The 13,030-nt window shown below is 45.1% G+C and overlaps 1 protein-coding gene across 1 annotated transcript in view; it reads left to right on the top strand.

Moving 5' to 3' along the window:
* The window catches only part of Dab1 (DAB adaptor protein 1), a 1,044,113-nt gene that overhangs the window by 496,488 nt on the left and 534,595 nt on the right, over positions 1 to 13,030 (top strand). The window lies entirely within an intron of this gene.

The following is a 13,030-nucleotide window of genomic DNA, read 5'->3' as shown; positions in this document are numbered from 1 at the left end:
TCTTATCTAATATAGCATAATAAGAACTGCTGTTTAATTGAGGACATTCTATTTGCTTTAAAATTGTTATTAAAAAATCTATTTACTACACTGGAAACAAATAGCACTGCAGTGCCTATTGAGGAGTGGAAGTCCCCATCCCCCTTGAGCATGCCTAGCTCCACATTCTTGTTCTCTTAACCCTTTCTTTGCTCTGCAAACCCACACTTCTGAAGAACACACTTGTATTGCTGTTTTGTGACTTGGAGTGTGGCCATAACCTCTTAGCTTCCTCTTACTGCGGGTGAACATGCAGTCAGTCCTCCTGTGTGTTCTTTGTCTTCCTGACCCTCACAGCAGTCTGCCCTCTCACCCCTCCTCTGCCTGTCTGTCTCTTTCATCCTGGATTCCCTGGCTGAACTGGTAAACTTAAGGGTAGCATCCAACTGCATCCCAGTCCCAGAGCCTGTAGTTGAAACTCCCTCCAGGATGCTCAGTCACTGCCCCTTTTCCTTCAAGGTCAAAGGGCAATGGAAATCTCCTTAGCTGTGGTTAGTCCTGCTTCTGTGTTATCACAAAGACCATTTGAATGCAAACACCCCAAAAGAGGTTTTCCTTTCTGGCTTTTAAGCAACATTTTTGTTTTAGTAATTTATCTACCAATTTATATTAGAACAACTAACATTTTGTTTTAGTAATTTATCACCTATCAATTTATATTTAAAAAAAGGGTTTTACACTTTTATTAAATTTTAAAAATTATTATTTTAGTTGATGGTTCATATTAATAGATAGGTTTTTGTATTTGAAATAAAAGTTTAGTACTACAATTTATAAATTCCCACTTTGTGATTCTCTCTCTCCACGGTGTGCTAGGAAGGTCTGCAGTTTAAAACAGTGATTCTACCAGAAATGTTGTTTTAGAAACATGTAGCTTTCTGAGTTCTTACCACATCCGAGGGATTATTTTAAATCTATTACATGTATAAATTGCTTCTTCCTCTCAACCCCGTATTGGCTCATCCCATTCTGTTTCTGATAACATTACACAGATGAGGAAGTTGAGCCACAGACTAGTTAAATAGTATGTGCTAATTCCACAGTCAGCTCTGCAGCAATTCCAAAGACATCTATTCGAACAACCCTTCGTGTGTCCTGATAGGTTCTTTAGAGACTCCGTTATCCTTCGGCCTTACACAAAGTTTGAAGCTTAGCTATAGTAGGTCCCCAGTTCCCCAAATCCCTATGTCACGCAATCACATGTTACTCGCTGCAGGCTGGTGGTCCCTCAGAAGCCCGCAATGAAGCCATGCTGGGCATCACTCCGTTGTACCTCTGTGACAAAGGATTTCCATCTCTCCTGGTGCTGATCTCAATTGCCCAAGGCCTGGATCCTGGCTAAGTGGAGCTGGGGTGGAAATAACCTGCTCCACACTCTTTGGGGCTTGAAACTTTGGGCTTCTGACCCCTCCTCTTTATGTCCTGGCAAATTCCTTACTCAGTGTTGTGTTCGCTGTTTGTAGGATTCCCTCATAGCTACACCAAACATGTGTGTAGACGGTCGTATTTTGAACAGGAATACTTATGATTCCGAGGCAGGGGTTCTGTGTCCATTCCCATATTGTCACAATCACAGTCTGCTCTCTCAGGGACTCTTTGTACTTGAGTGATAAATATTCAATCAATGGGAGTGTGAGGGTTTCTGTAGAGCTGGACCTGCCCAGAAGTGTAAACTATGTGTCGATTTTTCTTTCTCCATCAACACTACAGCCTGGCCCTGCCTCTCCTTCCTACTCAGTGGATGGCCCAGCAGGGTTTGAGTTCAGGCCTCCCTCTGTTCAGGGGAAAATGATACTGAGGTAAGCAAAGCAACTGACTTAAGAGCAGAAATCTTGCAAAGGCCAACACTGAGATTTGATCTCAGGTCTTCAGATTCTGAAGAGAGTGATTTTATCGTCGTCTCACTTACGTGTTATCCTCTCCCTGTTATAGACAAACCCCAAGGTATCTACCCTGAGGTTAAAGAAATGGCCTTATTTTTTTTTCTCTCAGCAGAAAGCATCACTTAGGTTAGCACGAAGAGACAATTTTCCTGAGGTGAGGGTTGTCAGATACCTGAATGAGCTCTTGAGGTAGGTTATAAAATTTCCTCTTCCGTCATTCTCAAAAAGCATGAAGACAAGGGCTTTTAAAATTGACGCAGGTTGCCAATGACCTCTCAAGGTGTCCTCAGGCACGGCAAACCTACAGGGCTAAACACAGCTCAAGACAATTGAAATCCGGAATCTGTTTCCCTGACATTGGCTCCTTGGCTGTTTGTTGTCTTATTAATGAAGCATTCAGATGACAAAACTCAGTGACTTTTTTTTCCCCCTGTGAGCTCGTGCACCTCCTGACTCTGCTATGCCATTATCATGGCATCCAGGTGGAAGGGATAGCTTGGGAAATTGGAAATAATCTTGGTTGTCTTTCCTCTGTTTGCTTCCTTCATCTTTTTTTCTGTTTAATAAGCACAAAGTAAATACAGAACTGATTTTTTTATTCTGAAATGTTATGAACATTAAGCTCTGAGTATTATCATGGGAATGCATTTCATTTGAACTCCAAGGAGCACTAATGTAATTTTTTTTCAAGAGAGGAAAAAAATCTAAGTTTTATAATGCTGTGACAATTTCTCTGAGCTGCAGTGGATCTAAAAGGCTTCCCCTTGGGCAAGACCCACGTCTGAAGATCCATGCAGGCCCTTGGCGGTGCAGGGATGACCTTGAAGTATCTGGAAAGCTAAGGCCTAAAGGAGTAGGCAGCATTCCAAAAGATTTGCAGCTGATTGTGGCAGTTTCTATAATAAGTCAACCACTTGCTCTGTGCCACATCATCTGTGGTCTCTAGGCATGAGTTCACACACACACACACAGCTAAAGATGTGTTCTCAGAAGCCGGCTTTGTAGATGGTCAGTTGCGATTCAGAGTAGGTAAAGGACTTGACCTGAGTCACCCAACAGTAGCTGACCATGTTGGGCTTTAAACCAGGACTGTCTGGTTGCTATACTGAGGCTCTGACCACCAGAACCTGTTCCAGTGCTGCTGCTGTGGCCGGTAACCTTGTTGGCTCATCCCTGTCTCATGGATGTGGGTACGGGGACGTTCACTCGGGCTGGGCTTACCCTTGGTCAGTCTTTCCTTCTACTTCATCTCCTGCCAGCATTCTCTTTACTTGGCTCTCAGTGCTTGCTCTGGCAGAGCCCATCCTTGCCTCATCCCTCAGCCATTGGCTGTGTTCGGTCTACCCTCCCATTGCGCCAAGGATCTGAAGCCTGAATAGTTTCTTGTCTGAGGGACAGGGAAAGGGATGTATACAGACTGGAGGAAGGAAGAGTATACCATTACTACAAGCAAGAGCCAGTGTTTCATATGAGTCTGGCAGTTAAGTTTTCCTTGAAGACTTCGTTAGACTTTCAAGAGAGGGTGGGACTAGTGATGACTTTACAGATGTTTATACTGACCTTGATTTTGTTTCCTCCAAATTCATGCTGGTGCTGTAATTCTGGTACCCATGACCATGACTGTATTTGGAGATGGGAACTTTAAAGTGGTGATTAAGTAATGAGAATGAGGCTTTGGTGTGAGCTCTGATCCAGTCTTTTGAGGGGACATCCAGATACTGCAGGAAACATTGCAGTGGGCACATGTGAAGGAGGACAGATAAGAACACAGCACGATTAATGTGAGATTCCCCTCTGCATGCTGTGAATATGTTTTGTTGCCATTGGTTAATAAAGAAGCTGCTCTGATCTATGGCAGAGCAGAATATAGTTACGCAAGAAAACTAATCTGAATGCAGCGGCGGGGGGGGGGGGGGGGGAGGCCGAATCAGGCAGACGCCACGTAGCCACCTAAGAAGCAAGACGTGAGATAACAAACCACAGGCCTCCTGGTAAAATATAAAATAATAGAAACTGGTCACTTTGAGATGTAAGAGCTAGCTAGGAATATGCCTGAGCCACTGGCCAGTGTTGTATTTAATATAGTTTCCATGTGATTGTTTGAGTGTGGGCGGCCGGGAAACAAAAGTGCAGTCTCTGTTTACGCACGATGACGGAGGTCATCAGCATGCCAAGGAGAAAGGCCCCAGGAGAAACCACCCCTTCTAACAATTTGGTCTTGAGGTGGACTACCAACCTTCAGATCTGTAAGAAAACACACATCTGTGCTGAAGCCACACAGCCTGCGGTCTTTCTTCATGGCAGACAAAGCAAGCAAATATGTGTTCCAAACTTGCTCCCTTTTTCTTGCTTAGGGCACCTAAGTGCCAGAAGAGTCCTCCCTGACACCTGTCACTCATTTCTCTCTCCTCCCTCCTTCCGTGGAGCTTCAGAGCTCGCGGACTCATTTTTCAGTTCCTCTCATTACCGTAAGGAGGAAGGTTTCATGTGAGCGCCTCAGCCAAGGGTCGCATGGGATGCACACCAGTTTATAAATATTGATCCTGGCAGGGCACAAATAGCTCCTGGCCATTTATAAGAAATGTATGTGTTTCTGGCATATGCTCTATAATCTCTCCCGAAATAAGCTCAGAGCCTCTACAATATTGTCAGTAAATGTGTCACTTCTGTGTAACGTGACATGGAGCAGAGGGCTGTTTATAAGAATGTAAGCGCCTCTGAGATTTAATTACTAATATAATTTTATGCATTTTATACATTTATGCTTTTAATCAAAGATTTGGAATTTGAAAGAACTGTAAGAACTCAGCGAAAGTAGAAAAATGCCAAGGAGACAAGTGAGGAGAGATCAAATAGAGCGCTAATTAAGATAATATGCGTTCGGTGGCCAGAACAGCACTGGGCCCACAGTATGCACAATGGAAGTGGGAGACTTAATTACTGCTTTGAGACAAAACTGAAACTCCCCAAGGCACAAAGACTCTTGGAAAACATTGAACAAAGATAGTAAAAGCTGGAAATTAGAAGAATAAAACTTGTTAGGCTTCTTTGATAGAAATGCCAGATAAAATAATGAAAAAAAACTGTAATCTGTGCACAATAAGTAAGAAATGCAGGTTTTAAATGTAAGAGTCAGGACAGGGGACATTTCATAATAACACAGGCTCTACGGTACTCAGCAGAATGCATACACACACACACACACACACACACACGCTCAGATTTCCAAGTGGCTATTACAAAGTTCACATATGACCAAATAATGTTAGCTGCTTTATGGGTTTTGACTTACCAGTTTCTCTCCCAGCAGACAACAAGTTTCCTAGGTTGAGAGCTTGTATCCTATCTCCCTCATTCTGGTATTTTCTGAGTCTGCTGCTTGACACTGAGTGACCACTCGCTTAACAGGCTGATAAATGGACCAGGGAAAAGATGAAGGGCAGAATGGATGAGTGCAGTCACAGGTTAAACGGGAAAGTGGGCAGGAGAGCACTGGGTTGCCTCCAGTGGCTGCGTGTGAGCTGCCCACTCCCTTGTGCCCCGATTGTGGTTTCTGTCTGACCTCTAAAATTAATAGCTAATATCTGTGCGGCACAGTACACTCTATAAACGCTTCCCTACCTGTCAGTGCATTGACTTTGAACTTAAAACATGCCTGAAGAGCTGTTTTATCTCCTTGTACAAGTGGACAACCTGAAGCTCAGATAGTTGGCTTCTTGCTCAAGGTCACACACAGCATACATTAAGCAGATTTTTTGGGGAGACCTAGTACCAAATTATCTTGCTCCAAGTCAGGCAATCTTTCTGAGTCACCACTGGCCATAGAACAGAGGAGACTATGAATATCTATCTGCATTCAGAAGGACTCATAAAAGCATTCCCTGGGAGCTGACAGTTAAATTTGAGTCATTCAGCTTCCTGTCCAAAGACCCAGGAACACTAGCCTCAGAAGATACGGATTCCCAGTCAAAGCTCGAAGACCAAGAACCAGGGTGCCAAGGCCAGGGGAAGATCAGTGTTCCAGCTCAAGGGATAAAGCAGTCGGCAGTGAATTCCCGTCCTCTATTCCCTGTTCTACTGATGCCCTTCACAGCTTTGGGTAACTTCCATGTGACTAGGTATAGTCATCGACTTCCCTGAGCCAAATGCTGACCTCACCTGGAACTACCTTTGCTGTTGTTTAAAAGTGAACTGCCCACCATAGGCTCCTGAGTTAGAATGCCTGGCCCCTAGCTGGAAGCGCTCTTTGGAAAAACTGTGGAGCCACATTTCCTCACTGGAGAAAGCGGGTCAGTGGGCATGGTCCCTGAGGTCTTATGGCTCAACCTCGTTTTCTGTTTATTTTCTGTTCCCTGAATGCAGATGTCATGTGGTCAGGTGCCTTCCGGTCCCACTGTAGGGCTGCCTTAGCCATGATAGACTGTATCTCACTTTAGCTGTAAAACAAAATAACCGTCCTTCCTTAAACTGCTTCTTGTCAAGTGTGTGGTCCTAGCAATGAGAAAAGCAGCTGATACATGCAGCCTTCCAGGTCCTACTGAAGGGTGTTTAACCAAGCCACCTGTGACCAGTCAGGTTCAAACCTACGATTATCCATCACATCAGATGTGGTGATCTGAGTGTTTATGGTCTCTCAAAAGTTCTGTGTTGGACATAAAATTAAGGAAAGGAAGAAAATGAAAATTTGTGTGCTGAAACTTTAATCTCTCAAAGCAAAGTCATTTGGAAGTAGTTAGATCACAACAGTGGAGGACTCAGGAGTGGGATCGGCACTCTTACGGAAGAGGCTGAGGGAGGTGCCTGGCCCTTCAACCCTGTGAGGACACAATTAAAAGTTGGACACTTGTAAACAAATAGCCTATCCTTATTGGACACCCAAGCTGACCTTTTCTGGTTCTTCAAAATTGCACTGCATTGCTGTCATTGATAATCACCCACTTCTAATGCTCTAAGGCCAAGGAAAGTTTCATTCTGACTGCTCAGGCCTGCGTGGTTCTCTGTGGGGCAGCTTCCCTCACTGCCATGCCCTGGTACTAGTAAGCTTGCACACATGTCTTTGTACTTGCGAGTGCCTTTGTAGCCACTATATCTTCATACCTACATATTTTAACTACTACAACCCTCTTGTATGTGGAGAATGCTCATTCTCTAATAAATAATAAGTGCAGAAATTTGGCACTTATGATCCATAAAACATGGCCAGCAGAAGGCAAATATCTCACAGTCCTCATATTTGAAGGCAGGCAAGAAGAGAACTAGTCATTTTCTTAGAAACTTTCACTGGTTCCTTGCTGCCCCACAAATACAGTGTCCTGGACACTGCCCCAGGAAGTGCTTGACCAGAACAGATCCACCATCGAGTTCTCACTGTTTTAAGGCAAGGGGATAAAAAACAAAAGACTGGGCTTTATATAAACATAAATAGTCTATTTTCAGCTACTATCCTTTCTTCTAAATATTTGGTATTTATATACTACATTTGTTAATAAATGTCACTTCTTTCTTAAGATTATAATGTCAAAAGACAGTGTCTCTGTAAGTGCCCCTATTTAGGAAAATAATCCCCCTGACCCAGCATTTTTGTTTGGTTGTGTTTCTTAAACTGGTGATGAGATCCAAAAGGCAGGGTTTTGTTCAGAGCTGAGCTGAGTGAAACCAGGTAAGAATAAGGTCTTCTCTGGAACTTCCCCAGTCCCTGACTTCCCCTACAACTCCTGTAATCCACAAACCCTCGGCTTAACCCCTTCATAATCCCAGTGCCTCTCCACTTGATGATGCTTGTGCGCCTTTCCCTGTAAATCTCTGTCTGGTCAACACCTTCCCACTCTTCAGGTGTAGCTCCAAGAGTCAACTTTTCACCTCCCTCTGCTTTGCAAGGCAGGGCTGGCCAACCCTGCCTCCCCGGAAGCTGCTCAGTCTCCCTTGGCACACCTCCATGTCTCAGCAGGCTTGCTTGCTTCTCTATTTCTCAGGAGACCTTGGCTCCACGGGAGCAAAGATAGCTCCATGGTTTTTCTTTTTTTTTTTTTTAAATTTAAATCCATTTCTATCTAATGTAAACCTAGTGAATGAGATGGTGGAGGAAGGACATATAAGGAGGATGTACGGTTGACAGGAAGAAAAATATAGAGACATCAAATGGAGACAGGAAAGCAAACACAAAGGAAAAGGTCGGATCTGTGAATAAAAAGAGAATGGGAAAGAGGGAAAAGATGAATAGAACACGTGAGACTTTGAGTGAAAATGCCCCCCATATGCTCATAGGAGGTGTGGCCTTGTTTGTCACAGAAGGTGGGCTTTGAGGTTTCTAGTCCTCAAGTCAGGCCCAGTGTCACTCTCTCTTCCTGCTGCCTGCTGATCCAAATGCAGAACTCTTGGCTTCATGTCAGCCCAGCCCCATTCTTGCCTGTGAGCTCCCGTGCTTCACATGATGATAATGAACTAAACCTCTGAAACTGTAAGCCAGCCCAATTAAAAGTTTTCCTTATTTAAGAAGTGACATGATCTTGGTATCTCTTCATGGCAATGGTAACCCTAACTAAGATAGAACATAAGACAAAGGGGAGCAAGAGATGGAGGAGAGAGGGAAGGGCAGAGGAGGGAGGTGAGGGATGACCAGGAGCAAAGGATCTCATAAGCAAAAAGTTCCTTGAGCCAGATTGTTCATAGTCTGGAGTGTTTCAAACCTGCCTTCTGGAGGAAAATGCTCCTTCCTCATCATCTATCTTGGGATCTTATGTCCTAAACTGGCCTCCAAAGCACCTGCACTCATGCGCATACATACAGACACACAGACACACACAAACCTTTTTTAAAAGAATGCCTATGAATGCGTTCAAGGAAGACATCGTCATCTGAACACAGGGTGCATACGGTTCTTCTTGAGAGCATTGCACGTCCCAGGACTTAGTGAGGCACCTGGCCTGTGTTATTTCCTTTGGTTAATCTCATTTCTCCTCTATGGGGAACTCAGTTCCGAGGGTTTCAGTTAGTAGGAGGTCCTGTGACTGGGAAGTGGCTAAGTTTACCCCTCATTCTGACATTCAAAGCCAATGAGCCAAGGTGTTCTTTTGGGCACAATAAACACTTACGACCTGTTACTGTAAATCAAGGATTGAGGCCACTGGCTGTATGGACCTCTGGTCTTGAAAGCTGAAAAGATAAAAGGACCAAGAAAGCACAGTTTATCAGGTGCCTATCATGTCCCGGATATTTTCATTCAACCTCCCAGTGACACCTCACAAAAGCTTATGTGATCACAACTGTTTTTCTCACTCCCTGTTGAAGAAACCGAGCTTCAGAGAGGCTGAGCAGCTTGCCGTGGGGCCCCAAAGAACCTCTCTCAGTATTCACATGCCATAATATACATGAAAGCCAGTGTCTGCTCCCCTAGAAGAGAGACACCCTTGCTTCTTTGGGTCTGTCTAAAGCCCTGCAATCCACTGAGTGATGGACAGCAGTTTGCTTAGCACATAGCCTATGCTCCCTCATTTATGCTTCACCGTAGACCTAGGAAGGAAGCACTGCCTTTGGCCTCTCCTTGACTCCGGTGCTCTAGGACATAGCTGAGCATGGCTCCTAGGCATAGGTAAGTATAATAAGCCAATATTCTGAGGCTGCTTGGAATTGGAAAATGCACACCCAGCTTAGGACATTCAAGTCTGACCCATTTCAATATACCTCCAAGTCTATTTGTAGGTCACATATATCCCCCTGCCTCAATTTCTTTTCCTAGCCCCGAGAGACAGGGTGCTGCCTGGACCATGTGCGGCTCATCCTGTAATGGCTGACAACATCCTTCATATTCTTGTTTTAAGATCGCACAGTTGATCCTCCCAGATCTGATATTCCAAGCCCATCCATCCCACTTTCCTGCAGCTTTTACAGCAGCTACATGCAGCGCTCATGTTATTACAAGACCCCTAATTGTTATTAATTGCCATTGGAGGTGATAATAATTAACGCACTGTAAAGAAGCGCTAGTCCACCATCCCCATGTACATATTTAACTGATGCTTACCTAAGGAGATCAGCAGATCCAATACAGACTTTCAGTCCGTGCTGCAGGAGAGAGGGGGTGTCTTCATTCTGGATACCCTGGAAGCCTCGGGTTGTGCCCGCCTTCCTGGGAAGCTTACTGCCATGGTCTGTGCTTCCTATAACTTCCTCTCTGCTTCTCTGGCTCCCCGCTGCCAAGCTGCTTTGCTTGATCAGAACAGCAGGCTCATTTGATGGCATGCCAGCACAGGCTTCAAACACCAATTACCACTCCAGCGATGACAAATATGAAGGGGGGAGAAGCAGCAATGATCATTTAATAAATTAATTATGAAGACAAATGGCCCCTCCATAAATCACCTCCTCTCATCATTGAAAAAAAAATCCCTGCCTCTTTCAGAAACAGAAAGAACAGGGTTAAGTTTAAAATCCTGAAGGCCCAACCCATGAATGGATGTTCGGAAGAGTTTGAGGGACCCCCAAAACCTGAGAGCAGGGTCTGTGGTGAGGTTCCCTAGAATAAGAAGAGTCGTTGTTTCAGCTCTGTATGGTTCTTGGCAGTACAGAATGCTGCTAGGAAGAAACGTGACTTTTGTATCCTGTGGAAACTTCTCATAAGCACCCCAAAAAGTTCTCTGACAACTTTCAGCATGGAGAATGCTCAGAGAACAAGGGAGAGAGGAGGTTGGCTAAGTGGCGCAGTGAGCAATCCCCGCCAACGTTAGGTGGGTGTTCTGCTATATGCTTCACTGAAAGGATGTCCTCTGGCCCCTTTGAAAGCATACAAGGATGGCGACTGAGCAGCAAAACACTTACCCACATCAGCCTTGGTTTCAGGTGCTCCCTGCACAAGTCCACAATGGACCAAACCACTCTGCGATCTTGATTAAGTGATTTAGCATCTCTGGGTCTTAGTTCCATCAGCCATAAAAATAAAGATGATATTAGCAAATATCATCCATATTTGTTGTAATGATGACATTAAACAATATGTGGTGGTTACTACTCACGCAAAATACTTCATCTTAATTTTAGGTTATTATTTCCCCACCCTCCCAGGGAAGAGGTCTGCATCCAAGGTTAGATCTCACCCACACACATACAGCTAATGGCGAGGTCTGGGTACAAAATGTACCATGGTCCCACTCCTCTGCCCATGTCTAACCTCTAAGGTTTCCTGTGTGAGTGAGTGATGCTAAGGTCTGCAGGACTTAACAGAGGAAGGATGCCTTGCACGGCCTTGTCTGTTTCATCCCAAAGAAGAGACAGGGGCTCTCTCTCCTCCTTCTTTGCTAGCTGTATTCTTTGGGGTAATAGGAAAATGTAACACTAGCAAATATGTAACTGGAAATGCAGGAAATGCAAGAGTCCTGCTTTTTAAAATGCTTATGAACTTGCATTCTCCCTTTTTTTCCCTCTTTTTCTTCCTGGGTACTAATACCTTTTTTCCCTGCCACTCCCATCTCCTGTCCTCTGCTGCTTCCTACACCTGGATTAGCTGCAGGACTGCTAAAGGCATTGAAGACTGGGTCTCTGCCCAAGATTGCTGGTAGACTTCAGCCAGGTCTTGTCCAGTGTTTATGTCTCCATGTACAAATAGCTTGAGGAAAAAGCACACCTAAGGAAGACTATGGTCAAACAACTGGCCATTGCAGTCAATGTCTCTCTAAAGAAGTGCTCATGAGCCAACTATGTGCCCGGTGATGGACTTGAGGATGAAGTCATACAAAGGAGTGCACAGTGTAACTCTGGAGATTGGCTATGATTGTGTGAGGTCAGTCGCAAGCCATCTGCAGTGAGAAACCAGTCACGACCGAGGACGTGGCCACTCTCCATTGAGTAAATACTGTGTATGATCACCCTCCCATAGTAGAGCTAGGAGAGTTCACACACACACACACACACACACACACACACACAGAAACCCTCCTCAGCCAAAACCTCAGGGACAACTTGACATGTAAATTCCTGAGCAAGCCCCCGCTTTGTGCAGAAATGTAAAATTCATGGCACGTGATGGGGTCAGAGGTTGAGAGCTCTTAAAGGATCCCACCATTCCACCCTGTCACTCCCCAGAGAAACAGAATGGTCAAGACAAAGGAAGACTCAGTTTTCCAAGCCAAATCTTTCCTCCCTCAAGACTCACACACAGAGATCCGTCCTACCTCACCCCCAGCAAATCCGTCACACACTCACACACACAAGTTTAACCCCAGGGATGCTCACTGGTATACCGCTCTACTTGTATACTTAAACTGAAGATCATACATGTTCTTTCTCATTCATACATACAAGCACACTCTTAATCTCTAGTCTACACAACAACCCCCCCCCACACACACACCTGTCTTTGAGGCCCAGAGAGAAGGGGTGTTTGAGAAAATGGTACAGCCTGCAAGTTGTCTTGTTGGGGGGAGCAAGAGTCTCTGAGAACAAGCCTAGTGCCTTCTGCCACTGCTGATAATGCAGACAGTGAGTGTCTCTGCCCAGCTGATAGACACACAGTACATGTGTCTGCCCAGCTGCTGAGTTTCTAGAGGAGCACCCTGTACTGTAGCTTTGGCTTCCTCCTCACCTCTGGCTCCGTACTATGCTCCCTGCTTCCATTGCTGCTCGCCAAAAGACAGTCACACACCCGTGTCTCCCCATGCCTGGTCCCTTGTGCTGTTCCACAAGAACGCTATACAGACTGGGCCCTATTGTTGGAAACAAGGAAAGGGAAAACTTCCTAAGATGTCTAAAGTTTTTCTTTGTGCAGAGCCTGGCTTCTGCAGGGACAAGGGTTAGGAGGCAGGGAGGGGCTGTACTAACTCCCAGCCACTCACTCACCTTGATTACCCTACCTGAAAGTCCACTTTGATTCCTCCCTTTGCCCTCAGTCTCACTCCCTGGGTTTGCTAATCCCCGTACTTGTGAGGCATACCCCGTGTGTGTGTGTGTGTGTGTGTGTGTGTGTGTGTGTGTGTGTGTGTGTGTGAAGTCTGCATGGTAAAAAGCCATGTGCCCCGTATAACTTAGAAATACGGGCTGAGCTGAGTTAGAATCCCCCACCCCTCCCCTACTCCCTGTGAGGACTATAGAAGACACAGGGATGGGACATGTCTTGCTTT

Source organism: Alexandromys fortis, unplaced genomic scaffold (assembly GCF_014885135.2).
Source record: "Alexandromys fortis isolate MF-2015 unplaced genomic scaffold, M_Fortis_MF-2015_v1.1 scaffold_13, whole genome shotgun sequence".
Lineage (NCBI taxonomy): Eukaryota > Metazoa > Chordata > Mammalia > Rodentia > Cricetidae > Alexandromys > Alexandromys fortis.
Note: the sequence above shows the minus strand (reverse complement) of the source record. Positions and strands in the feature narration are given on the sequence as shown.